Below are 24,474 nucleotides of genomic sequence, written 5' to 3'. Positions count from 1 at the left end.
TGCAACCTTGCAGCCACTCACTCACTCACTCCTTCCCTGCTGATGGGATAGAGGAGAAAATCAGAAGCACGAGAGAGAAAAGCGATGGGTTGAGGTAGAGGCAGTTTAACACATGTAGAACAAATGCTGCACAGACTAACAAAGCAAAGCAAAGAATTCATTCACCACTTCCCATCGGCAGGGAGGTGTTCAGCATCTCCAGGGAAACTGAGCTCCACCACATGACAGTTACTGGGGAAGACAAGTCCCTGTCCCTGGAGACACTCAAGATCAGACTTGATGTGGTCCTGGTCAGCCTGATCTAATTGAAGCTGTCCCTAATTTAATTGAAGCTGACCCTGCTCACTGCAGGGGGGCTTGGACAAGGTGACCTTTGAGGGTCCTTTCAAACCCAGGTCAATCTGTGCATCTGTGACAAACACCATCATTCCCAATGTCCCTCCCTTCATTCTCCTTCCCCTGGTTTTTATTGCTGATCAGCACATCCTGTGGACTGCAACATTGCTTTGGTCAGCTGTCCCTGCTGTGTCCCCTCCCAACCTCTCATGCACCTCCAGCAAGCTCACGATGAGGCAGTGTGAGGAAGCAGAGAAGTCCTTGAAGCTGTGCAAGCCCTGCTCAGCAGCAACAAAGGCACCCTTGTGTTAGCAACACCACTTCCAGCATTTCTACTCTAGGTGCCTATGAGAGCTGCTCCTGCTTGGGGGGCTGTTCCTGAGGCTCTTCACCCAATCCCATTCCTGCTGTCCTTCAGCAAGAGGAATTTTCTTCCCTATGAGTTGTGTAGCTGCTGAACTACTCAATGACGTTCTGCAAGCCCCCAGCTCCCCACCCGAGATCAGCAGATGATAGACTTCTGATCTGCACTATGTAATCTGTGCCTGAGGAGGCATTTCTGGGCAGAGAAGCAGCAAGACCATCCCTGCTGGCTGCTGACACTTGAACAGCTGCCCACATTTTCCTCAGAACCATGGCACACTGCACAAAGCTTCCCTGTGCAGTGTGCCCCAACTCCACCTTCCTCTCACAATGGGGAAGTGTCATCTGATGTCATCTTGCTTTGACCAGAACAATGCTTTTGTCCCTGGGTGGCTTGTGAGAACGTCCTGAGAGGGAAAGACCACAGAGGCTGCATTGCAGAAGAACTTTAATTATTTAAAAGAGGGAAAGGAGGTGAAGCAGTGGGGGTTTGGATGTAGGAAGCAACAGTTCCTCCAAAAGCCAAGCCCTGAGGCCAAGGTGGAGTTTGGAAAAAGTCCCTAACTGCCTCCGCAGCAAAGGGAGGGAGGCAGCAAATTTCTTCAGGGCTGACTTCAGAAAAGCCATGGCCCTGGGGAGCAGAAAGCAACAGAGAAAAGAGAGAAAAAGGAATGAGAAGCAGGTAAGGTTCACATGGGTCATGTTCTCAGAGTGCAGGCATGACTCTTGTTGCCTTCCTCTGCAGGGGGAGCCGTGGATGGCCAGACCCTCTGAAAGTGACAACCCAATGTTCTTTACTCAGATCCATATCTTCTAGCTTCCTGGAGGTCCTTCTGCCTTGATTGTCACCAGTGCATTTAGCAGGGTCTGCAGCAGTAGCGGTTGGTGATGCAAGAGATGTCAAAGCCTCCGGAGCTGATGGGCACTCCCTGAGAGCTGAGGATGCTGCCAACAGCAGCAGAGGTGGAGGAGCCCACGGCGGTGTTCTGTGGGAAGGAGCTGAGGATGGGGCCGGGCAGGGTCACCACCACAGCAGAGGGCTGGATGGCAACAATGGAGTCCTGGCACCTCACACAGCAGGGCTCATTGCAGCTGTTGGCCAGCGGGGTTGGGCCGCAGGGCTGGCAGGGGCTACAGCAGGACATGTCTTGGGGCTGGAGCTGAACCTGGAGGAGAGGACAGGGAGGAGCATGGAGGTGAGGAGGGAGCAGCCTGTGCACCCCCCAGCAGACAGCCAAGGCACGTGCTGGCTGCAGAACTGCTGTCTATGAAGGGAGGCCCAGTCGCCTCTGAGCCTGTCCTGCTGGGCAAGGAGCAGAGGGAGCCAGGCCCAGGACAGCTGTCTCCTAGTCAAGAGCCCTACAGGACTCTCAGCCCAGCCCCAGCCCCAACCCCAGCCCCTGCGCCTCTCCAAAATAAGGCTTCTGCACACCTCCCCTCCCAGGACAGGCAGCCCCAAGCCCTACTCAAGGGCAGAGCTTCCAACTCACTTGCTTGCGAAGGAGCAGACAGGGAGTGAAGCGGATGGCAGAGTGAAGAGCTGGGATGGCTTTTATACTGCTCCTGCACTGCCCCAGGCCCCTAGCAAGCCTCTGTGCAGGTCATCACCTTCGGAGAAGCTCACCTGAAATGCAAAACATCCCAGCTAATGACTCAGGCTGTGCTTTGGTTTCCTGGATTGCTGCCTTTTCATTTTCTCTTTTGGCCATAACCTCCTTCCTGTAGACTCCTTTCCAGTGCTTGGGTGGAAGGTCCAGGGATTCCTGTGACAGCTGTGAATCGCTGCCATCAGAAGATGTGTGCCAGCTGCTGCAGGGACTCGTGCCTGCAGAGCTATCCCCGCACTCTGTGCTGAAATACAAACTGAAAGAGCAGGCTGCAAGGAGGTGACCCTGGCCACATTTGAGCCAAGATGACCCTGATCTGAGCAGCCATCATCTCTTTATTGAGAGGTTCATACACGGCATTATTCCCTTTCCCACAGTCTACTCCCCTTAAGCTCACTGTTTTATGTTTATTTTACCAGGTGTTTTTTACTCCTTTGCCTTTCCCAGCAGCTTCAAAGAAACAGCTTTTTATTATCTTCAGTCCCATCCTTTCACACACGATTCTAAGTACAACATCTCTTGTCACACGCCAGGCTGCCACTCAGACGTGAAGAACATCTGAGCATCTCATTACTACTCCATTGGGTTCCCACATGTGCTGTCTGGAGCCGTTGGCCTATGGCCAAATTTGGCTTGTTTGCCACCACACAGGGTAGAAAGGCCCTGCTGCTTCCAGTCCTGCCACACTCTCCTGGATGCCTAAGGGCTCCAGAATAGGATCATATCTTGCATCCCCTTATCCCACCCACCATGTTCTCTCTGATGGTCCTTTGCTATTGCTTCTTGGCAGGTGGTTTGCTCTGCACATTCGGCCACTCTTCCTCATAAGGCTGCTGTGGAGAGAACTTGCTGCCCTGTTTGCTTGCTCTGATCTTTGGACTCTTTCTTCTTGTCCGCTGCAATCACCATCAGTGGGTCTGGGTCCTTGTCCCACCACAGCATGCTTCAGTCGTGCACTGTCAAGGGGTTTCCCAACAATGATTCTGATTTCTAATTGTTCATTATCAACCATTCTCATCCTGTGCTGTACTGAACCCATGGATGTATAGCCTGTAGAAGGAGAAGATGAGGGAAGGAATGGGAAGCTTCACACACTATATTTTAGCCAAGGTAATTGAAGAGGGTAGAAGCACTGGGAATGCTCTGGGCTCTACCACTCCAAGCACTGCCATCCTTGCCTGGATGCCAAAAAGCTCACACACAGGATCATGTCCTGTGACCCTTTTATTGCACCCTCAAAATTTTCTCTGACGGCTCCTGGCCATTGCCTCTGCAGGTGGTTGAGTGCTGCTGACACTCTTCTGTGGAGAAGCTCTAGTTTGATGCCCCAGCCCTCTGGCATGGGACAGACCTTCTTGTGTGACCCTGGGGGTCCTCAGGGTTGGTACATGGCCAGAGATTGGGTTTAGGCAGCATCTGTGAGCAGGAAATTCTCAGTACGAGCATGGTGGTGGTGCAGGAAGAGGTGCTGGTCCACAGAGCTGACAAGGGACCTTCTGCACAGATCACACAATCATATGGTAGGAATGGTAGGAGCTGGAAGAAACCCCTGGAGATCTAGTTCAAAACCTCTGGTAATGCAGGTTCACCTCAGCCAGGGCACACAGGAATGCATCCAGGTGGGTTTTGAAAGCTTCTAGTGAAGGAGACTCCACACATTGCAGGCTGATGGTGAACTTGTTGTCCTGCAGCACTTTCAGGGCCTTCTCTGCATAGCTGCTTTCTAGCAGGTCATCCCTCATGTGCTTTGGTGCAGGGGATTGTTTTTCCCCAGGTACAGGACTCTACACTGTAATGGGTTGGGGCAGACCCCCTCCCCACCACGTGCAGAAATAACGACTCAGACAAATGGATTGCAAAAGTGATGAAAAGTTTAAATAGAACGATGAGTGCGTGCAGAGAACTAGAAATACAGTGACAAGAGAGAGACCCCAAAATAGACCCAGAGAAATCCCATCACCACCTGAGGGTGCACCCAAACCCCCAGGGCTCCTCCTTCCCCCCCCCCCCCCACACTGCTAGGCTAGTCTCAGCTGGCCAGATCTGAGACCTCCATGAAGGTCATTGAGGAAGATGTTGAACAAGTCTGTCTGCAACACGAACCCTGTGGAACACCAGGAGCCACAGGCTCCAGCTAAATCCATTGATCACAAACTTCTGTGCTCTGTCCTTCAGTTGCTCAAGCCCCACAGCATAAGCATCAGGGCAATGAGTGCCGGATCACCGAGGCCAGAGACTCAGAACAGCTCACTTTGGAAGGTGCCTCTGGAGATGATCAGGTCCAAGCCTCCTGCTGAAAGAAGCATTGAACAAAGCAGCTTGATGCTGTCCTGTGTGGTTCTGAAAGTCTGTGTGGGTGGAGATTGCAGAAGATGCCTGAGAAACACTGCTTGAGCTCAGCCACCACCACACTGCTCCTGCAAGCACACATGGGCCAGGTGCTTGCTAGCACCCCTGCTGCATGTGAGCAGCTGTGGACTGGAGACATGGGGAAGCCCCTTGGCAGGGCAGGGTTGGAGCACCCTGGGGCAGAAGGCCCCAGACACAGTGATGCTGTAGGTGGAGAGACCTTCAGAGAGCCCAGGAAGTGAGAAGGTCCAACGGGACACCACAGCCTCCCTACAGCAGCATTAGGAGGAAGAATGCCAAAGCAGCAGCACTCAACTACCACCTGCAGAGGCAACAGACAGGGATGATAAGAGAGGCCTTGGAGGGTGGGAGGAAAGGCACTTGGCCAATTGTCCCACTCAGCAACTCTTTGCATGCAGGGGAGGATGGCAGTGCTAGGAGTGGCAGAGCCCTTCCTGCAAACCAGCACACTTTAGCCATAGGCCAATTGCTCCAGCTGGCACGTGTCCCCTGAGGCAGCTGGCATGCATCATCTGTTGGCAGTGATTCAGAGCTGTCACAGGAATCCCTGGACCTTCCACCCAAGCACTGGAAAGGAGTCTTCAGGAAGGAGGTTATGGCCAAAGGAGAAAATGAAAAGGTGGCTATCCAGGAAACCAAAGCACAGCCTGTGTCATTACCTGGGATGTTTTGCATTTCAGATGAGCTTCTCGGAAGATGATGACCTGCACAGAGGCTTGCTGGGGGCCTGGGGCAGTGCAGGAGCAGTATAAAAGCCATCCCAGCTCTTCACTCTGCCATCCGCTTCACTCCCTGTCTGCTCCTTCGCAAGCAAGTGAGTTGGAAGCTCTTCCCTCGAGTGGGGCTTGGGGCTGCCTGTCCTGGGAGGGCAAGTGTGCAGAAGGCTTGTTTTGGAGAGGGGTAGGGGCTGGGGCTGAGGCTGGGGCTGGGCTGAGAGTCCTGTAGGGCTCTTGACTAGGAGACAGCTGTCCTGGGCCTGGCTCCCTCTGCTCCTTGCCCAGCGGGACAGGCACAGAGGCGACTGGGCCTCCCTGCACAGACTGCAGCTTCTCAGCCAGCATGTGCCTTGGCTGTCTGCTGGGGGGTGCACAGGCTGCTCCCTCCTCACCTCCATGCTCCTCCCTGTCCTCTCCTCCAGATTCAGCTCCAGCCCCAAGACATGTCCTGCTGCAACCCCTGCCAGCCCTGCGGCCCAACCCCGCTGGCCAGTAGCTGCAATGAGCCCTGCTGTGTGAGGTGCCAGGACTCCGTTGTCGCCATCCAGCCCTCTGCTGTGGTGGTGACCCTGCCCGGCCCCATCCTCAGCTCCTTCCCACAGAACACCGCCGTGGGCTCCTCCACCTCTGCTGCTGTTGGCAGCATCCTCAGCTCTCAGGGAGTGCCCATCAGCTCCGGGGGCTTTGACCTCTCTTGCATCACCGACCGCTACTGCTGCAGACCCTGCTAAATGCACTGGTGACAATCAAGGCAGAAGGACCTCCAGGAAGCTAGAAGATATGGATCTGAGTAAAGAACATTCAGTTGTCACTTTCAGAGGGTTTGGCCATCCACGGCTCCCCCTACAGAGGAAGGCAACAAGAGTCATGCCTGCACTCTGAGAACATGACCCATGTGAACCTTACCTGCTTCTCATTCCTTTTTCTCTCTTTTCTCTGTTGCTTTCTGCTCCCCAGGGCCATGGCTTTTCTGAAGTCAGCCCTGAAGAAATTTGCTGCCTCCCTCCCTTTGCTGTGGAGGCAGTTAGGGACTTTTTCCAAACTCCACCTTGGCCTCAGGGCTTGGCTTTTGGAGGAACTGTTGCTTCCTACATCCAAACCCCCACTGCTTCACCTCCTTTCCCTCTTTTAAATAATTAAAGTTCTTCTGCAATGCAGCCTCTGTGGTCTTTCCCTCTCAGGACATTCTCACAAGCCACCCAGGGATAAAAGCATTGTTCTGGTCAAAGCAAGATGACTTCAGATGACACTTCCCCATTGTGAGAGGAAGGTGGGTTTGGGGCACACTGCACAGGGAAGCTTTTTCTTTTGAAAGTTTCTAGTGAACGAGACTCCATAACCTCTCTGGGCAGCCTGCTGCAGGGCTCCAGCACCCTCACACCTAAGAAGAGTCACCTTGTGTTGAGGTGGGACTTCCTTTGTTCCAGTTTGTGTTCACTGTCCTATCACTGAGCACCACTGAAAAGAGACCAGCTCCTGCAAGAGAGGTGCCCTCACCTTGGCACCGGTGGTGGACAACAGGCCGTATCAGGGAATTCACCAGAGGTCCAAGGGGTGCAAGATTGCTCTGCCGGGGCATGAGGTTGCTGGTTCCTGCAATGCCCCAACGTGCCCCATTGCTCTGTTGTGCAGGACTGGCACCCTGCTTCGTGTCAACGTCTCTGTGACCTGACTCTGCCTCACTCTCTTTGGGCCCTCCTGACTGAGGAGGGAAGAAGAAGAAACACTGCCTGGGATTTGGCTGTGGGGCCTAGATCATGGCAGACTGACTTTCACTCATCCTCCTCTTCCTTGCTCACTTGCTCTCCCTCCATTAAGTGTTCTCTGTCTCCTCTGACCTACTTGTGCTCCTATTCCACAGCTGTGTCCCTGAGGGACTTCTCTCCTCTACTGCTGTTGCAAATTTGTGCCCTGGCAGAGCAAATCCAGTGAATATCTCAGAGGTGCTACTGCTCTCATCCTCCACTAGCAGGCGGACCGGCTCTCTTCAGCTGACATGCACAAGGAAGTGAGCTGTGGTCACTTGTACAGCTCTGCTGAGGTCCCCTGTCTCCTGCATTCTGGCTTTTATTTGTGGATACTGGCACCCAGAAGCCATCCTGGCTGACAGGACATTTGAAGCAGGATGCAACTTTCCCAGCTGTTCAGAATGTCCCAGCAGGAGGTCCAGACACAACAGACCGTCTCCTGGGGATTTTGAGCAACAGGAGAGCAGGAATCTGAGAGTGGGGCAATACAGTTGTCCTCTTGGGGCATCCTAGCATGAGGCGGTGGTCATAATTATGCTGTAGGACTACACTGAGTCAGGAAGCTTTCTGGCCCCAGCTCCTGTGTTCTTGCTGAAGAGCAAGGGACAGGAAGGCTTCTTCCACCAGCACTAGCATTGCAAATGTAGTTTTGCTTCCTGGAGTCCTTCCTCACACTGTTGCCATCTTTCACTTTCTTCCAGGTGCCATGGGGCAGACCGTTGTCACTCAGAAAAGGGCCAAGGCATTGATACAGCTTAGACAACTCAGCACACTTAGGAACAGCACTTAGCTGGGGAAGAGAGGACTGGGAGGTGGCTGCTCTGCAGAGCAAGGTGGCCGGCATGAACCTTTGCAGGAGCTTTTATTAGAAAACATTTGGCTTACTCTCAAATTTAAGATTTTCTGGAATCTTTCTTTCTTTCTTTATAATGCAGAAATTGCAGGATGGATGTGCTGTAAGAAACAAACCAAAATGGTGAGGACCAAGTGGAGCACTGTGCAGCACGGTCGCTGTCTTTGCCGGAGTAAAAGTTCCTGGTGCCTTCTGGGGAAAACTCTTCAGAGACATTTGCAGTTTGGCTCGTGGGGCACAGTGCCAGAGAAAGGGCACCCCACTTGGCCACCGAGGGCTTCCAGGGCACAGCCAGATGGCTCCTCAGAGAAGGGGAAGGGACTGGAATGGAATGGAATGGAATGGAATGGAATGGAATGGAATGGAATGGAATGGAATAGAATAGAATGGAATAGACCCGTTTGGAGGAGACTTGCAAGATCATTGTGTCCAAACCATCAACCAATCCAACAATCCTAAACACCTAACCCATGGCACCAAGCACACCATCAAGTCTCCTCCTGAACACCTCTAATGATGGTGACTCCACCACCTCCCTGGGCAGCCCATTCCAATGGGCAATCACTCACTCTGTAGAGAACTTCTTCCTAACATCCAACCTAAACCTCCCCAAGCGCAGCCTGAGACTGTGTCCTCTTATTCTGGTACTGGCTGCCTGGGAGAAGAGACCATCATCCGCCTGTCTAAACCTCCCTTCAGGTAGTTGTAGAGAGCAACAAGGTCACCCCTGAGGCTCCTCCTCTCCAGGCTAAGCAATCCCAGCTCCCTCAACCTCCCCTCATAGGGCTTGTGTTCCAAACCCCTCACCAACTTCATTGCCCTTCTCTGGACTTGTTCCAGCAAGTCAACCTCCTTCCTAAACTGAGGAGCCCAGAACTGGACACAGTACTCAAGGTGAGGCCTAACCAGTGCAGTGTACAGGGGCAGAATGACCTCCCTGCTCCTGCTAGCCACACTGTTCTTGATGCAGGCCAGGATGCCATTGGCCCTCTTGGTTGCCTGGGCACACTGCAGGCTCATGTTCAGCCTTCCATCGACCAGTACCCCCAGGTCCCTCTCTGCCTGGCCACTCTCCAGCCACTCTGACCCCAGCCTGTAGCTCTGCATGGGATTGTTGTGGCCAGTGTGCAGAACCCGGCACTTGGATGTGTTCCATCTCATGCCGTTGGATTCTGGGTTTGTGGCTGCCGGTGGCACGGCAGTGCACTCGGGCCAGCGACCGCTTTGTGGTCTGCAGAGAAGTTCTCCGCTCTCCGGATTGAATCTCTAGACAAGTGGATTGCGAATCACGGGCAAAGAAGGCTTTCTTTTCTACGTGGAGCGTGGAGGAAGCGAGGCCTTGCTTAGCAACACAGCCCCAGCTTAGCATCTGCTGAAAGCGATGCTTGGCCAATGGCAAAACCCGGTAATTAACCAATAAGGTGGCACTTTGCCAAGTACAGTCTATGCAGGCGCCATGCATAAGCACCACACAAGCATTTTGTGAGCCAGGCCTGTGAAAGTTGTTTGCTGCAAGGTATGAGACAGGCTGGGCAGGCTGTTTACTTAGCCCTGCTGACACCAGGTGCATTTCATGCCAAAACCCTCCCCCATTGCAGAAGGGAGAGGGAAAAGGGGTTTTGAGCAAAACACATAAAAGACATGTTTATTTTGGTCATATTTTGCCCTTCCACCAAAATGTCATCCAATGATTTGGTAGCAAAGGAAGAGAGGGCAAGTTCCTCCCAGTTGTTAGCATATCAAGCAGCAACCAGCTCCAAGGAGAGCAGCCCATTCACCGCATTGCCAGGCACCACAGTGACATTCAGCCTCCTTTGCTAGACCAAGTCAAGGTCTTCTCCTACCTCTGTCTTATGCATCACATTCTGCTGTGGGAGCTTCCTTAGCTGTGCAAAAATCTGAGGGAGAAAGTGTCTCTGGAAGGCTGAGCTCCAAGGAAGTGGCTCTCAGATCTCCCCTGGTTGTGTTATTTCCATATTCACCCAGAGATCTCCAGTTACACATCCTTTCTCTCATGCAGAATAGAGGAGAACTGAGGAGTCTCCTTGAATAAATCAAAGGATCTGCCCAGATAGGTCATGCCTGAAGAATCTAAGGCATGCTGCTTCTGTGGAAACCAAAGCCCTGAAATCAAGAAGGAGATTCTCTGTCTGTTTGCTTAAGTCTGCGACGATCTGCATAGGTTTGCCCTAGCTCTGTAGGAGTTGAACACAGAAGGGCATTTAAGTGAAAAGTAGCATCACAGAATTGTCTTAGTTGGAAAAGGTCATTGAGTCCAACCATGCAGCAGTTTTTCTTCCTCACAGTGTTGTAGGACAGCACCAGGACTGAAGCATGATCCACACTCTCCCTCTACAGATCTTGCTATGACTCAGACTAAGGTTGGAATGCAGCCTTCCTCTGGCAGCCTATTGTGGTGCAACCTTGCAGCCACTCACTCACTCACTCCTTCCCTGCTGGTGGGATAGAGGAGAAAATCAGAAGCACGAGAGAGAAAAGCGATGGGTTGAGGTAGAGGCAGTTTAACACATGTAGAACAAATGCTGCACAGACTAACAAAGCAAAGCAAAGAATTCATTCACCACTTCCCATCGGCAGGGAGGTGTTCAGCATCTCCAGGGAAACTGAGCTCCACCACATGACAGTTACTGGGGAAGACAAGTCCCTGTCCCTGGAGACACTCAAGATCAGACTTGATGTGGTCCTGGCCAGCCTGATCTAATTGAAGCTGACCCTGCTCACTGCAGGGGGGCTTGGACAAGATGACCTTTGAGGGTCCTTTCAAACCCAGGTCAATCTGTGCATCTGTGACAAACACCATCATTCCCAATGTCCCTCCCTTCATTCTCCTTCCCCTGGTTTTTATTGCTGATCAGCACATCCTGTGGTCTGCAACATTGCTTTGGTCAGCTGTCCCTGTTGTGTCCCCTCCCAAACTCTCATGCACCTCCAGCCTGCTCACAATGAAGCAGTGTGAGGAAGCAGAGAAGTCCTTGAAGCTGTGCAAGCCCTGCTCAGCAGCAACTAAGGCACCCTTGTGTTAGCAACACCACTTCCAGCATTTCTACTCTAGGTGCCTATGAGAGCTGCTCCTGCTTGGGGGCTGCTCCTGAGGCTCTTCACCCAATCCCATTCCTGCTGTCCTTCAGCAAGAGGAATTTTCTTCCCTATGAGTTGTGTAGCTGCTGAACTACTCAATGACGTTCTGCAAGCCCCCAGCTCCCCACCCGAGATCAGCAGATGACAGACTTCTGATCTGCACTATGTAATCTGTGCCTGAGAAGGCATTTCTGGGCAGAGAAGCAGCAAGACCATCCCTGCTGGCTGCTGACACTTGAACAGCTGCCCACATTTTCCTCAGAACCATGGCACACTGCACAAAGCTTCCCTGTGCAGTGTGCCCCAACTCCACCTTCCTCTCACAATGGGGAAGTGTCATCTGATGTCATCTTGCATTGACCAGAACAATGCTTTTGTCCCTGGGTGGCTTGTGAGAACGTCCTGAGAGGGAAAGACCACACAGGTTGTATTGCAGAAGAATTTTAATGATTTAAAAGAGAGAAAGGAGGTGAAGCAGTGGGGGTTCGAATGCAGGAAGCAACAGTTCCTCCAAAAGCCAAGCCCTGAGGCCAAGGTGGAGTTTGGAAAAAGTCCCTAACTGCCTCCACAGCAAAGGGAGGGAGGCAGCAAATTTCTTCAGGGCTGACTTCAGAAAAGCCATGGCCCTGGGGAGCAGAAAGCAACAGAGAAAAGAGAGAAAAAGGAATGAGAAGCAGGTAAGGTTCACATGGGTCATGTTCTCAGAGTGCAGGCATGACTCTTGTTGCCTTCTTCTGCAGGGGGAGCCATGGATGGCCAGACCCTCTGAAAGTGACAACCCAATGTTCTTTACTCAGATCCATATCTTCTAGCTTCCTGGGGGTCCTTCTGCCTTGATTGCCACCAGTGCATTTAGCAGGGTCTGCAGCAGTAGCGGTTGGTGATGCAAGAGAGGTCAAAGCCCCCGGAGCTGATGGGCACTCCCTGAGAGCTGAGGATGCTGCCAACGGCAGCAGAGGTGGAGGAGCCCACGGCGGTGTTCTGTGGGAAGGAGCTGAGGATGGGGCCGGGCAGGGTCACCACCACAGCAGAGGGCTGGATGGCGACAACGGAGTCCTGGCACCTCACACAGCAGGGCTCATTGCAGCTACTGGCCAGCGGGGTTGGGCCGCAGGGCTGGCAGGGGTTGCAGCAGGACATGTCTTGGGGCTGGAGCTGAACCTGGAGGAGAGGACAGGGAGGAGCATGGAGGTGAGGAGGGAGCAGCCTGTGCACCCCCCAGCAGACAGCCAAGGCACGTGCTGGCTGCGAAGCTGAAGTCTGTGAAGGGAGGCCCAGTCGCCTCTGTGCCTGTCCCGCTGGGCAAGGAGCAGAGGGAGCCAGGCCCAGGACAGCTGTCTCCTAGTCAAGAGCCCTACAGGACTCTCAGCCCAGCCCCAGCCCCAACCCCAGCCCCTGCGCCTCTCCAAAACAAGGCTTCTGCACACCTCCCCTCCCAGGACAGGCAGCCCCAAGCCCTACTCGAGGGAAGAGCTTCCAACTCACTTGCTTGCGAAGGAGCAGACAGGGAGTGAAGCGGATGGCAGAGTGAAGAGCTGGGATGGCTTTTATACTGCTCCTGCACTGCCCCAGGCCCCCAGCAAGCCTCTGTGCAGGTCATCACCTTCGGAGAAGCTCAACTGAAATGCAAAACATCCCAGTTAATGACACAGGCTGTGCTTTGGTTTCCTGGATTGCTGCCTTTTCATTTTCTCCTTTGGCCATAACCTCCTTCCTGTAGACTCCTTTCCAGTGCTTGGGTGGAAGGCCCAGGGATTCCTGTGACAGCTGTGAATCGCTGCCAACAGAAGATGCATGCCAGCTGCTGCAGGGACTCGTGCCTGCAGAGCTATCCCCGCACTCTGTGCTGAAATACAAACTGAAAGAGCAGGCTGCAAGGAGGTGACCCTGGCCACATTTGAGCCAAGATGACCCTGATCTGTGCAGCCAGCATCTCTTTATTGAGAGGTTCATACACGGCATTATTCCCTTTTCCACAGTCTACTCCCCTTAAGCTCACTGTTTTATGTTTATTTTACCAGGTGTTGTTTTCCCCTTTGCCTTTCCCAGCAGCTTCAAAGAAACAGCTTTTTATTATCTTCAGTCCCATCCTTTCACACACGATTCTAAGTACAACATCTCTTGTCACACGCCAGGCTGCCACTCAGACGTGAAGAACATCTGAGCATCTCATTACTACTCCATTGGGTTCCCACATGTGCTGTCTGGAGCCGTTGGCCTATGGCCAAATTTGGCTTGTTTGCCACCACACAGGGTAGAAAGGCCCTGCTGCTTCCAGTCCTGCCACACTCTCCTGGATGCCTAAGGGCTCCTGAATAGGATCATATCTTGCATCCCCTTATCCCACCCACCATGTTCTCTCTGATGGTCCTTTGCTATTGCTTCTTGGCAGGTGGTTTGCTCTGCACATTTGGCCACTCTTCCTCATAAGGCTGCTGTGGAGAGAACTTGCTGCCCTGTTTGCCTGCTCTGATCTTTGGACTCTTTCTTCTTGTCTGCTGCAAACACCATCAGTGGGTCTGGGTCCTTGTCCCACCACAGCATGCTTCAGTCGTGCACTGTCAAGGGGTTTCCCAACAATGATTCTGATTTCTAATTGTTCATTATCAACCATTCTCATCCTGTGCTGTACTGAACCCATGGATGTATAGCTTGTAGAAGGAGAAGATGAGGGAAGGAATGGGAAGCTTCACACACTATATTTTAGCCAAGGTAATTGAAGAGGGTAGAAGCACTGGGAATGCTCTGGGCTCTACCACTCCAAGCACTGCCATCCTTGCCTGGATGCCAAAAAGCTCACACACAGGATCATGTCCTGTGACCCCTTTATTGCACCCTCAAAATTTTCTCTGACGGCTCCTGGCCGTTGCCTCTGCAGGTGGTTGAGTGCTGCTGACTCTGACACTCTTCTGTGGAGAAGCTCTAGTTTGGTGCCCCAGCCCTCTGGCATGGGACAGACCTTCTTGTGTGACCCTGGGGGTCCTCAGGGTTGGTACGTGGCCAGAGATCGGTTTTAGGCATCATCTGTGAGCAGGAAATTCTCAGTACTAGCATGGTGGTGGTGCAGGAAGAGGTGCTGGTCCACAGAGCTGACAAGGGACCTTCTGCACAGATCATGCAATCATATGGTAGGAATGGTAGGAGCAGGAAGAAACCCCTGGAGATCTAGTTCAAAACCTCTGGTAATGCAGGTTCACCTCAGCCAGGGCACACAGGAATGCATCCAGGTGGGTTTTGAAAGCTTCTAGTGAAGGAGACTCCACACATTGCAGGCTGATGGTGAACTTGTTGTCCTGCAGCACTTTCAGGGCCTTCTCTGCATAGCTGCTTTCTAGCAGGTCATCCCTCATGTGCTTTGGTGCAGGGGATTGTTTTTCCCCAGGTACAGGACTCTACACTGTAATGGGTTGGGGCAGACCCCCTCCCCACCACGTGCAGAAATAACGACTCAGACAAATGGATTGCAAAAGTGATGGAAAGTTTAAATAGAACGATGAGTGCGTGCAGAGAACTAGAAATACAGTGACAAGAGAGAGACCCCAAAATAGACCCAGAGAAATCCCATCACCACCTGAGGGTGCACCCAAACCCCCAGGGCTCCTCCTTCCCCCCCCCCCCCACTGCTAGGCTAGTCTCAGCTGGCCAGATCTGAGACTGCCCATCCCCCCGTGGCCTTGGGCCTAACCAGGCCCATGGCCGTGCGATCTCTCCTCCAGTTACCAGGCGGCGGAGAGGAAGGAAAGAGGAAGTGCCAGACCCCGCTGTGAAACTTATAGTGGTGCAAGGGATCATGGTAGGAAATAACCTAATTTCCTGTGTCCACCCACTGGGCTGGACTTCTGGACACAGGAAACACCCCTGTAGCAGAGGACACCCAGCCCAAACTAGGACATACACTTGCCCTTGTTGAACTTCGTGAGATTCTCTTTGCCCAATTGCTGAGGGTCCACCTTGTTCTTCCATGAAGGTCATTGAGGAAGATGTTGAACAAGACTGGCTGCAAAACTAACCCTGTGGAACACCAGGAGCCACAGGCTCCAGCTAAATCCATTGATCACAAACTTCTGTGCTCTGTCCTTCAGTTGCTCAAGCCCCACAGCATAAGCATCAGGGCAATGAGTGCCGGATCACCGAGGCCAGAGACTCAGAACAGCTCACTTTGGAAGGTGCCTCTGGAGATGATCAGGTCCAAGCCTCCTGCTGAAAGAAGCATTGAACAGAGCAGCTTGATGCTGTCCTGTGTGGTTCTGAAAGTCTGTGTGGGTGGAGATTGCAGAAGATGCCTGAGAAACACTGCTTGAGCTCAGCCACCACCACACTGCTCCTGCAAGCACACATGGGCCAGGTGCTTGCTAGCACCCCTGCTGCATGTGAGCAGCTGTGGACTGGAGACATGGGGAAGCCCCTTGGCAGGGTAGGGTTGGAGCACCCTGGGGCAGAAGGCCCCAGACACAGTGATGCTATTGGTGGAGAGACCTTCAGAGAGCCCAGGAAGTGAGAAGGTCCAACGGGACACCACAGCCTCCCTACAGCAGCATTAGGAGGAAGAATGCCAAAGCAGCAGCACTCAACTACCACCTGCAGAGGCAACAGACAGGGATGATAAGAGAGGCCTTGGAGGGTGGGAGGAGAGACACTTGGCCAATTGTCCCACTCAGCAACTCTTTGCATGCAGGGGAGGATGGCAGTGCTAGGAGTGGCAGAGCCCTTCCTGCAAAACAGCACACTTTAGCCATAACCCAATTGCTCCAGCTGGCACGTGTCCCCTGAGGCAGCTGGCACGCATCATCTGTTGGCAGTGATTCAGAGCTGTCACAGGAATCCCTGGACCTTCCACCCAAGCACTGGAAAGGAGTCTTCAGGAAGGAGGTTATGGCCAAAAGAGAAAATGAAAAGGTGGCTATCCAGGAAACCAAAGCACAGCCTGTGTCATTAACTGGGATGTTTTGCATTTCAGATGAGCTTCTCGGAAGATGATGACCTGCACAGAGGCTTGCTGGGGGCCTGGGGCAGTGCAGGAGCAGTATAAAAGCCATCCCAGCTCTTCACTCTGCCATCCGCTTCACTCCCTGTCTGCTCCTTCGCAAGCAAGTAAGTTGGAAGCTCTTCCCTCGAGTGGGGCTTGGGGCTGCCTGTCCTGGGAGGGCAAGTGTGCAGAAGGCTTGGTTTGGAGAGGGGTAGGGGCTAGGGCTGGGGCTGGGGCTGGGGCTGGGTCTGGGCTGAGAGTCCTGTAGGGCTCTTGACTAGGAGACAGCTGTCCTGGGCCTGGCTCCCTCTGCTCCTTGCCCAGCGGGACAGGCTCAGAGGCGACTGGGCCTCCCTTCATAGACTGCAGTTCTGCAGCCAGCACGTGCCTTGGCTGTCTGCTGGGGGGTGCACAGGCTGCTCCCTCCTCACCTCCATGCTCCTCCCTGTCCTCTCCTCCAGATTCAGCTCCAGCCCCAAGACATGTCCTGCTGCAACCCCTGCCAGCCCTGCGGCCCAACCCCGCTGGCCAACAGCTGCAATGAGCCCTGCTGTGTGAGGTGCCAGGACTCCGTTGTCGCCATCCAGCCCTCTGCTGTGGTGGTGACCCTGCCCGGCCCCATCCTCAGCTCCTTCCCACAGAACACCGCCGTGGGCTCCTCCACCTCTGCTGCCGTTGGCAGCATCCTCAGCTCTCAGGGAGTGCCCATCAGCTCCGGGGGCTTTGACCTCTCTTGCATCACCAACCGCTACTGCTGCAGACCCTGCTAAATGCACTGGTGACAATCAAGGCAGAAGGACCCCCAGGAAGCTAGAAGATGTTGATCTGAGTAAAGAACATTGGGTTGTCACTTTCAGAGAGTCTGGCCATCCATGGCTCCCCCTGCAGGGGAAGGCAACAAGAGTCATGCCTGCACTCTGAGAACATGACCCATGTGAACCTTACATGCTTCTCATTCCTTTTTCTCTCTTTTCTCTGTTGCTTTCTGCTCCCCAGGGCTATGGTTTTTCTGACGTCAGCCCTGAAGAAATTTGCTGCCTCCCTCCCTTTGCTGTGGAGGCAGTTAGGGACTTTTTCCAAACTCCACCCTGGCCTCAGGGCTTGGCTTTTGGAGGAACTGTTGCTTCCTTCATCCAAACCCCCACTGCTTCACCTCCTTTCCCTCTTTTAAATAATTAAAGTTCTTCTGCAATGCAGCCTCTGTGGTCTTTCCCTCTCAGGACGTTCTCACAAGCCACCCAGGGAAAAAAGCATTGTTCTGGTCAAAGAAAGATGACATCAGATCACACTTCCCCATTGTGAGAGGAAGGTGGGTTTGGGGCACACTGCACAGGGAAGCTTTTTCTTTTGAAAGTTTCTAGTGAACGAGACTCCACAACCTCTCTGGGCAGCCTGCTCCAGGGCTCCAGCACCCTCACACCTAAGAAGAGTCACCTTGTGTTGAGGTGGGTCTTCCTTTGTTCCAGTTTGTGTTCACTGTCCTATCACTGAGCACCACTGAAAAGAGACCAGCTCCTGCAAGAGAGGTGCCCTCACCTTGGCACCGGTGGTGGACAACAGGCCGTATCAGGGAATTCACCAGAGGTCCAAGGGGTGCAAGATTGCTCTGCCGGGGCATGAGGTTGCTGGTTCCTGCAATGCCCCAACGTGCCCCATTGCTCTGTTGTGCAGGACTGGCACCCTGCTTCGTGTCAACGTCTCTGTGACCTGACTCTGCCTCACTCTCTTTGGGCCCTCCTGACTGAGGAGGGAAGAAGAAGAAACACTGCCTGGGATTTGGCTGTGGGGCCTAGATCATGGCAGACTGACTTTCACTCATCCTCCTCTTCCTTGCTCACTCGCTCTCCCTCCATTAAGTGTTCTCTGTCTCCTCTGACCTACTTGTGCTCCTATTCCACAGCTGTGTCCCTGAGGGACTTCTCTCCTCTACTGCTGTTGCAAATTTGTGCCCTGGCAGCGCAAATCCAGTGAATATCTCAGAGGTGCTACTGCTCTCATCCTCCACTAGCAGGCGGACCGGCTCTCTTCAGCTGACATGCACAAGGAAGTGAGCTGTGGTCACTTGTACAGCTCTGCTGAGGTCCCCTGTCTCCTGCATCCTGGCTTTTATTTGTGGATACTGGCACCCAGAAGCCATCCTGGCTGACAGGACATTTGAAGCAAGATGCAACTTTCCCAGCTGTTCAGAATGTCCCAGCAGGAGGTCCAGACACAACAGACCGTCTCCTGGGGATTTTGAGCAACAGGAGAGCAGGAATCTGAGAGTGGGGCAATACAGTTGTCCTCTTGGGGCATCCTAGCATGAGGCGGTGGTCATAATTATGCTGTAGGACTACACTGAGTCAGGAAGCTTTCTGGCCCCAGCTCCTGTGTTCTTGCTGAAGAGCAAGGGACAGGAAGGCTTCTTCCACCAGCACTAGCATTGCAAATGTAGTTTTGCTTCCTGGAGTCCTTCCTCACACTGTTGCCGTCTTTCACTTTCTTCCAGGTGCCATGGGGCAGACCGTTGTCACTCAGAAAAGGGCCAAGGCATTGATACAGCTTAGACAACTCAGCACATTCAGGAACAGCACTTAGCTGGGGAAGAGAGGACTGGGAGGTGGCTGCTCTGCAGAGCAAGGTGGCCGGCATGAACGTTTGCGGGAGCTTCTATTAGAAAACATTTGGCTTACTCTCAAATTTAGGAATTTCTGGAATCTTTCTTTCTTTCTTTATAATGCAGAAATTGCAGGATGGATGTGCTGTAAGAAACAAACCAAAATGGTGGGGACCAAGTGGAGCACTGTGCAGCACGGTCGCTGTCCTTGCCGGAGTAAAAGTTCCTGGTGCCTTCTGGGGAAAACTCTTCAGAGACATTTGCAGTTTGGATCGTGGGGCACAGTGCCAGAGAAAGGGCGCCCCACTTGGCCACCGAGGGCTTCCAGGGCACAGCCAGACGGCTCCTCAGAGAAGGGGAAGGGACTGGAATGGAATGGAATGGAATGGAATGGAATGGAATGGAATGGAATGGAATGGAATGGAATGGAATAGAATAGAATGGAATGGAATAGAATAGACCCGTTTGGAGGAGACTTGCAAGATCACTGTGTCCAAACCATCAACCAATCCAACAGTCCTACACACCTAACCCATGGCACCAAGCACACCATCAAGTCTCCTCCTGAACACCTCTAATGATGGTGACTCCACCACCTCCCTGGGCAGCCCATTCCAATGGGCAATCACTCTCTCTGTATAGAACTTCTTCCTAACATCCAACCTAAACCTCCCCAAGTGCAGCCTGAGACTGTGTCCTCTTATTCTGGTACTGGCTGCCTGGGAGAAGAGACCATCATCCGCCTGTCTAAACCTCCCTTCAGGTAGTTGTAGAGAGCAACAAGGTCACCCCTGAGTCTCCTCCTCTCCAGGCTAAGCAATCCCTGCTCTCTCAGCCTCTCCTCATAGGGCTTGTGTTCCAAACCCCTCACCAACTTCATTGACCTTCTCTGAACTTGTTCCAGCGACTCAACATCCTTCCTAAACTGAGAAGCCCAGAACTAGACACAGTACTCAAGGTGAGGCCTAACCAGTGCAGTGTATAGGGGCAGAATGACCTCCCTGCTCCTGCTAGCCACACTGTTCTTGATGCAGGCCCTCTTGGCTGCCTGGGCACACTGCAGGCTCATGTTCAGCATGCCATCGAGCAGTACCCCCAGGTCCCTCTCTGCCTGGCCACTCTCCAGCCACTCTGACCCCAGCCTGTAGCACTGCATGGTGTTGTTGTGGCCAATGTGCAGAACCCGGCACTTGGATGTGTTCCATCTCATGCCGTTGGATTCTGCCCATCTGTCCAGCCTGTCCAGGTCCCTCTGCAGAGCCTCTCTATCCTCCAGCAGATCAACTCCTGCCCCCAGCTTGGTGTCGTCAGCAAATTTACTGATGATGGACTCAATGCCCTCATCCAGATCATCAATGAAGATGTTAAAGAGCATGGGGGCCAGCACTGATCCTTGGGGCACACCACTAGTGACTGGCTGCCAGCTGGATGTGGCACCACTCACCACCACTCTCTGGGCTCGGCCCTCCAGCCACTTCCTAGCCCAATGCAGTGTGCTCCCGTCCAAGCCATGGGCTGACAGCTTGGCCAGGAGTTTGCTACGGGGGACGGTGTCAAAGGCCTTGCACAGGTCCAGGGAGACTACATCCACAGGCATCCCCACATCCACCAGGTGGGTCGCCTGATCATAGAAGGAGATCAGGATGATCAGGCAGGACCTGCCCTTCCTAAATCTATGCTAACTGGGCTTGATCCGTTGGCCAACCTGCAAGTGCTGTGTGATTGCACTCAAGATGGCAGACACAATGATGCTGTTGGTGGAGAGACCTTCAGAGAGTCCAGGAAGTGGGAAGGTCCAACGTGACACCACAGTCTCCCTACAGGAGCATTAGGAGGAAGAATGCCAAAGTAGCAGCACTCAACTACCACCTGCAGAGGCAACAGACAGGGATGATAAGGGAGGCCTTGTAGGGTGGGAGGAAAGGCACTTGGCCAATTGTCCCACTCAGCAACTCTTTGCATGCAGGGGAGGATGGCAGTGCTAGGAGTGGCAGAGCCCTTCCTGCAAACCAGCACACTTTAGCCATAACCCAATTGCTCCAGCTGGCACGTGCCCCCTGAGGCAGCTGGCATGCATCATCTGTTGGCAGCGATTCAGAGCTGTCACAGGAATCCCTGGATCTTCCACCCAAGCACTGGAAAGGAGTCTTCAGGAAGGAGGTTATGGCCAAAGGAGAAAATGAAAAGGTGGCTATCCAGGAAACCAAAGCACAGCCTGTGTCATTAACTGGGATGTTTTGCATTTCAGATGAGCTTCTCGGAAGATGATGACCTGCACAGAGGCGTGCTAGGGGCCTGGGGCAGTGCAGGAGCAGTATAAAAGCCATCCCAGCTCTTCACTCTGCCATCCGCTTCACTCCCTGTCTGCTCCTTCGCAAGCAAGTGAGTTGGAAGCTCTGCCCTCGAGTAGGGCTTGGGGCTGCCTGTCCTGGGAGGGTAATTGTGCAGAAGGCTTGTTTTGGAGACGGGTAGGGGCTGGGGCTGGGGCTGGGCTCAGATTCCTGTAGGACTCTTGACTAGGAGACAGCTGTCCTGGGCCTGGCTCCCTCTGCTCATTGCCTAGCGGGACAGGCACAGAGGTGACTGGGCCTCCCTTCATAGACTGCAGCTTCGCAGCCAGCACATGCCTTGGCTGTCTGCTGGAGGGTGCACAGGCTGCTCCCTCCTCACCTCCATGCTCCTCCCTGTCCTCTCCTCCAGATTCAGCTCCAGCCCCAAGACATGTCCTGCTGCAACCCCTGCCAGCCCTGCGGCCCAACCCCGCTGGCCAACAGCTGCAATGAGCCCTGCTGTGTGAGGTGCCAGGACTCCGTTGTTGCCATCCAGCCCTCTGCTGTGGTGGTGACCCTGCCCGGCCCCATCCTCAGCTCCTTCCCACAGAACACCGCCGTGGGCTCCTCCACCTCTGCTGCCGTTGGCAGCATCCTCAGCTCTCAGGGAGTGCCCATCAGCTCCGGGGGCTTTGACCTCTCTTGCATCACCAACCGCTACTGCTGCAGACCCTGCTAAATGCACTTATGACAATCAAGGCACCTTTTCCAAACTCCGCCTTGGCTTTTGGAGGAACTGTTGCTTCCTGCATCTGAACACCCACTGCTTCATCTCCTTTCTCTCTTTTAAATCATTAAAGTTCTTCTGCAATACAACCTGTGTGATCTTTCCCTCTCAGGACGTTCTCACAAGCCACCCAGGGACAAAAGCATTGTTCTGGTCAATGCAAGATGACATCAGATCACACTTCCCCATTGTGAGAGGAAGGTGGATTTGGGGCACACTGCACAGGGAAGCTTTGTGCAGTGTGCCACGGACCTGAGGAAAATGTGGGCAGCTGTTCAAGTGGCAGTAGCCAGCAGGGATGGTCTTGCTGCTTCTCTGCCCAGAAATGCCTCCTCAGGCACAGATTACATAGTGCAGATCAGAAGTCTGTCATCCGCTGATCTCAAGTTGGGAGCTGGGGGCTTGCAGAACGTCATTGAGTAGTTCAGCAGCTACACAACTCATAGGGAAGAAAATTCCTCTTGCTGAAGTACAGCAGGAACGGGATTGGGTGAAGAGCCTCAGGAGCAGCCCCCAAGCAGGAGCAGCTCTCATAGGCACCTAGAGTAGAAATGCTGGAAGTGGTGTTGCTAACACAAGGGTGCCTTAGTTGCTGCTGAGCAGGGCTTGCACAGCTTCAAGGACTTCTCTGCTTCCTCACACTGCCTCATTGTGAGCAAGCTGGAGGTGCATGAGAGGTTGGGAGGGGACACAGCAGGGACAGCTGACCAAAGCAATGTTGCAGTCCACAGGATGTGCTGATCAGCAATAAAAACCAGGGGAAGGAGAAAGAAGGGAGGGACATTGGGAATGATGGTGTTTGTCACAGATGCACAGATTGAACTGGGTTAGAAAGGACCCTCAAAGGTCATCTTGTCCAAGCCCCCCTGCAGTGAGCAGGGTCAGCTTCAATTAGATCAGGCTGGCCAGGACCACATCAAGTCTGATCTTGCGTGTCTCCAGGGACAGGGACTTGTCTTCCCCAGTAACTGTCATGTGGTGGAGCTCAGTTTCCCTGGAGATGCTGAACACCTCCCTGCCGATGGGAAGTGGTGAATGAATTCTTTGCTTTGCTTTGTTAGTCTGTGCAGCATTTGTTCTACATGTGTTAAAGTGCCTCTACCTCAACCCATCGCTTTTCTCTCTCGTGCTTCTGATTTTCTCCTCTATCCCACCAGCAGGGAAGGAGTGAGTGAGTGAGTGGCTGCAAGGTTGCACCACAATAGGCTGCCAGAGGAAGGCTGCATTCCAACCTTAGTCTGAGTCATAGCAAGATCTGTAGAGGGAGAGTGTGGATCATGCTTCAGTCCTGGTGCTGTCCTACAACACTGTGAGGAAGAAAAACTGCTGCATGGTTGGACTCAATGATCTTTTCCAACTAAGACAATTCTGTGATGCTACTTTTCACTTAAATGCCCTTCTGTGTTCAGCTCCTACAGAGCTGGGGCAAACCTATGCAGATCGTCGCAGACTTAAGCAAACAGGCAGAGAATCTCCTTCTTGATTTCAGGGCTTTGGTTTCCACAGAAGCAGCATCCCTTTGATTCTTCAGGCATGACCTATCTGGTCAGATCCTTTGATTTATTCAAGGAGACTCCTCAGTTCTCCTCTATTCTGCATGAGAGAAAGGATGTGTAACTGGAGATCTCTGGGTGAATATGGAAATAACACAACCAGGGGAGATCTGAGAGCCACTTCCTTGGAGCTCAGCCTTCCAGAGACACTTTCTCCCTCAGATTTTTGCACAGCTAAGGAAGCTCCCACAGCAGAATGTGATGCATAAGACAGAGGTAGGAGAAGACCTTGACTTGGTCTAGCAAAGGAGGCTGAATGTCACTGTGGTGCCTGGCAATGCGGTGGATGGGCTGCTCTCCTTGGAGCTGGTTGCTGCTTGATATGCTAACAACTGGGAGGAACTTGCCCTCTCTTCCTTTGCTGCCAAATCATTGGATGACATTTTGGTGGAAGGGCAAAATATGACCAAAATAAACATGTCTTTTATGTGTTTTGCTCAAAACCCCTTTTCCCTCTCCCTTCTGCAATGGGGGAGGATTTTGGCATGAAATGCACCTGGTGTCAGCAGGGCTAAGTAAACAGCCTGCCCAGCCTGTCTCGTACCTTGTGGCAAACAACTTTCACAGGCCTGGCTCACAAAATTCTTGTGTGGTGCTTATGCATGGCGCCTGCATAGACTGTACTTGGCAAAGTGCCACCTTATTGGTTAGTTTCCGGGTTTTGCCATTGGCCAAGCATCACTTTCAGCAGATGCTAAGCTGGGGCTGTGTTGCTAAGCAAGGTCTGGATTCCTCCACGCTCCACGTAGAAAAGAAAGCCTTCTTTGCCCGTGATTCGCAATCCACTTGTCTAGAGATTCAATCCGGGGAGCAGAGAACTTCTCTGCAGACCACAAAGCGGTCGCTGGCCCGAGTGCACTGCCGTGCCGCCGGCAGCCACAAGCCCAGGTGCCGCATGCCGTTGCCCTGCTGTGAGCACTGCTCTTAACAAGTTGCAGCCTCCACAGACCACCTTTGGTGAATCACAAACTGAGCCCAGCCGTTGCAGCAGCTGGACGGCAACAAGGGAGCTGTGTAGGCTCATGTGTACCACTCAACGCAGATTGCCACAGCTCACAAGACAGGACATGAGCTTGTCCAGCCAGCAGACATTCCGGCCGTATCCCACGAGATGCAGAGGGAGTCATTCACTTCCCTTCCCTTTCACTGAGGAGCCCTCTGGCTGTGGCCTGCAAGCCCTTGGAGGACAAGTGAGAAGCCCTTTCTCTGG

The 24,474-nt window shown here is 53.2% G+C and overlaps 4 long non-coding RNA genes across 4 annotated transcripts; 3 read left to right on the top strand and 1 right to left on the bottom strand.

Moving 5' to 3' along the window:
* The first annotated feature begins 5,359 nt into the window (after positions 1-5,359).
* LOC137456208 (uncharacterized) lies at positions 5,360-6,549 on the top strand. The gene is made up of 2 exons (XR_010990986.1): positions 5,360-5,490; positions 5,815-6,549. It is a non-coding gene; the product is annotated as an uncharacterized lncRNA (long non-coding RNA).
* Positions 6,550-11,517: 4,968 nt separating this feature from the next.
* Positions 11,518-12,651, bottom strand: LOC137456201 (uncharacterized). The gene is made up of 2 exons (XR_010990980.1): positions 12,578-12,651; positions 11,518-12,253 (listed from the first exon to the last, which is right to left on the bottom strand). It is a non-coding gene; the product is annotated as an uncharacterized lncRNA (long non-coding RNA).
* Positions 12,652-16,052: 3,401 nt separating this feature from the next.
* LOC137456205 (uncharacterized) lies at positions 16,053-17,254 on the top strand. The gene is made up of 2 exons (XR_010990983.1): positions 16,053-16,183; positions 16,520-17,254. It is a non-coding gene; the product is annotated as an uncharacterized lncRNA (long non-coding RNA).
* A 3,669-nt stretch (positions 17,255-20,923) lies between these two features.
* Positions 20,924-21,800, top strand: LOC137456224 (uncharacterized). The gene is made up of 2 exons (XR_010990994.1): positions 20,924-21,036; positions 21,355-21,800. It is a non-coding gene; the product is annotated as an uncharacterized lncRNA (long non-coding RNA).
* Positions 21,801-24,474: the final 2,674 nt, after the last annotated feature.

This window comes from Melanerpes formicivorus, unplaced genomic scaffold, assembly GCF_026170545.1.
Source record: "Melanerpes formicivorus ecotype bairdi unplaced genomic scaffold, bMelFor1.0.p_v2 SCAF_119, whole genome shotgun sequence".
Lineage (NCBI taxonomy): Eukaryota > Metazoa > Chordata > Aves > Piciformes > Picidae > Melanerpes > Melanerpes formicivorus.
This window is presented reverse-complemented; position numbering and strand designations above follow the sequence as displayed.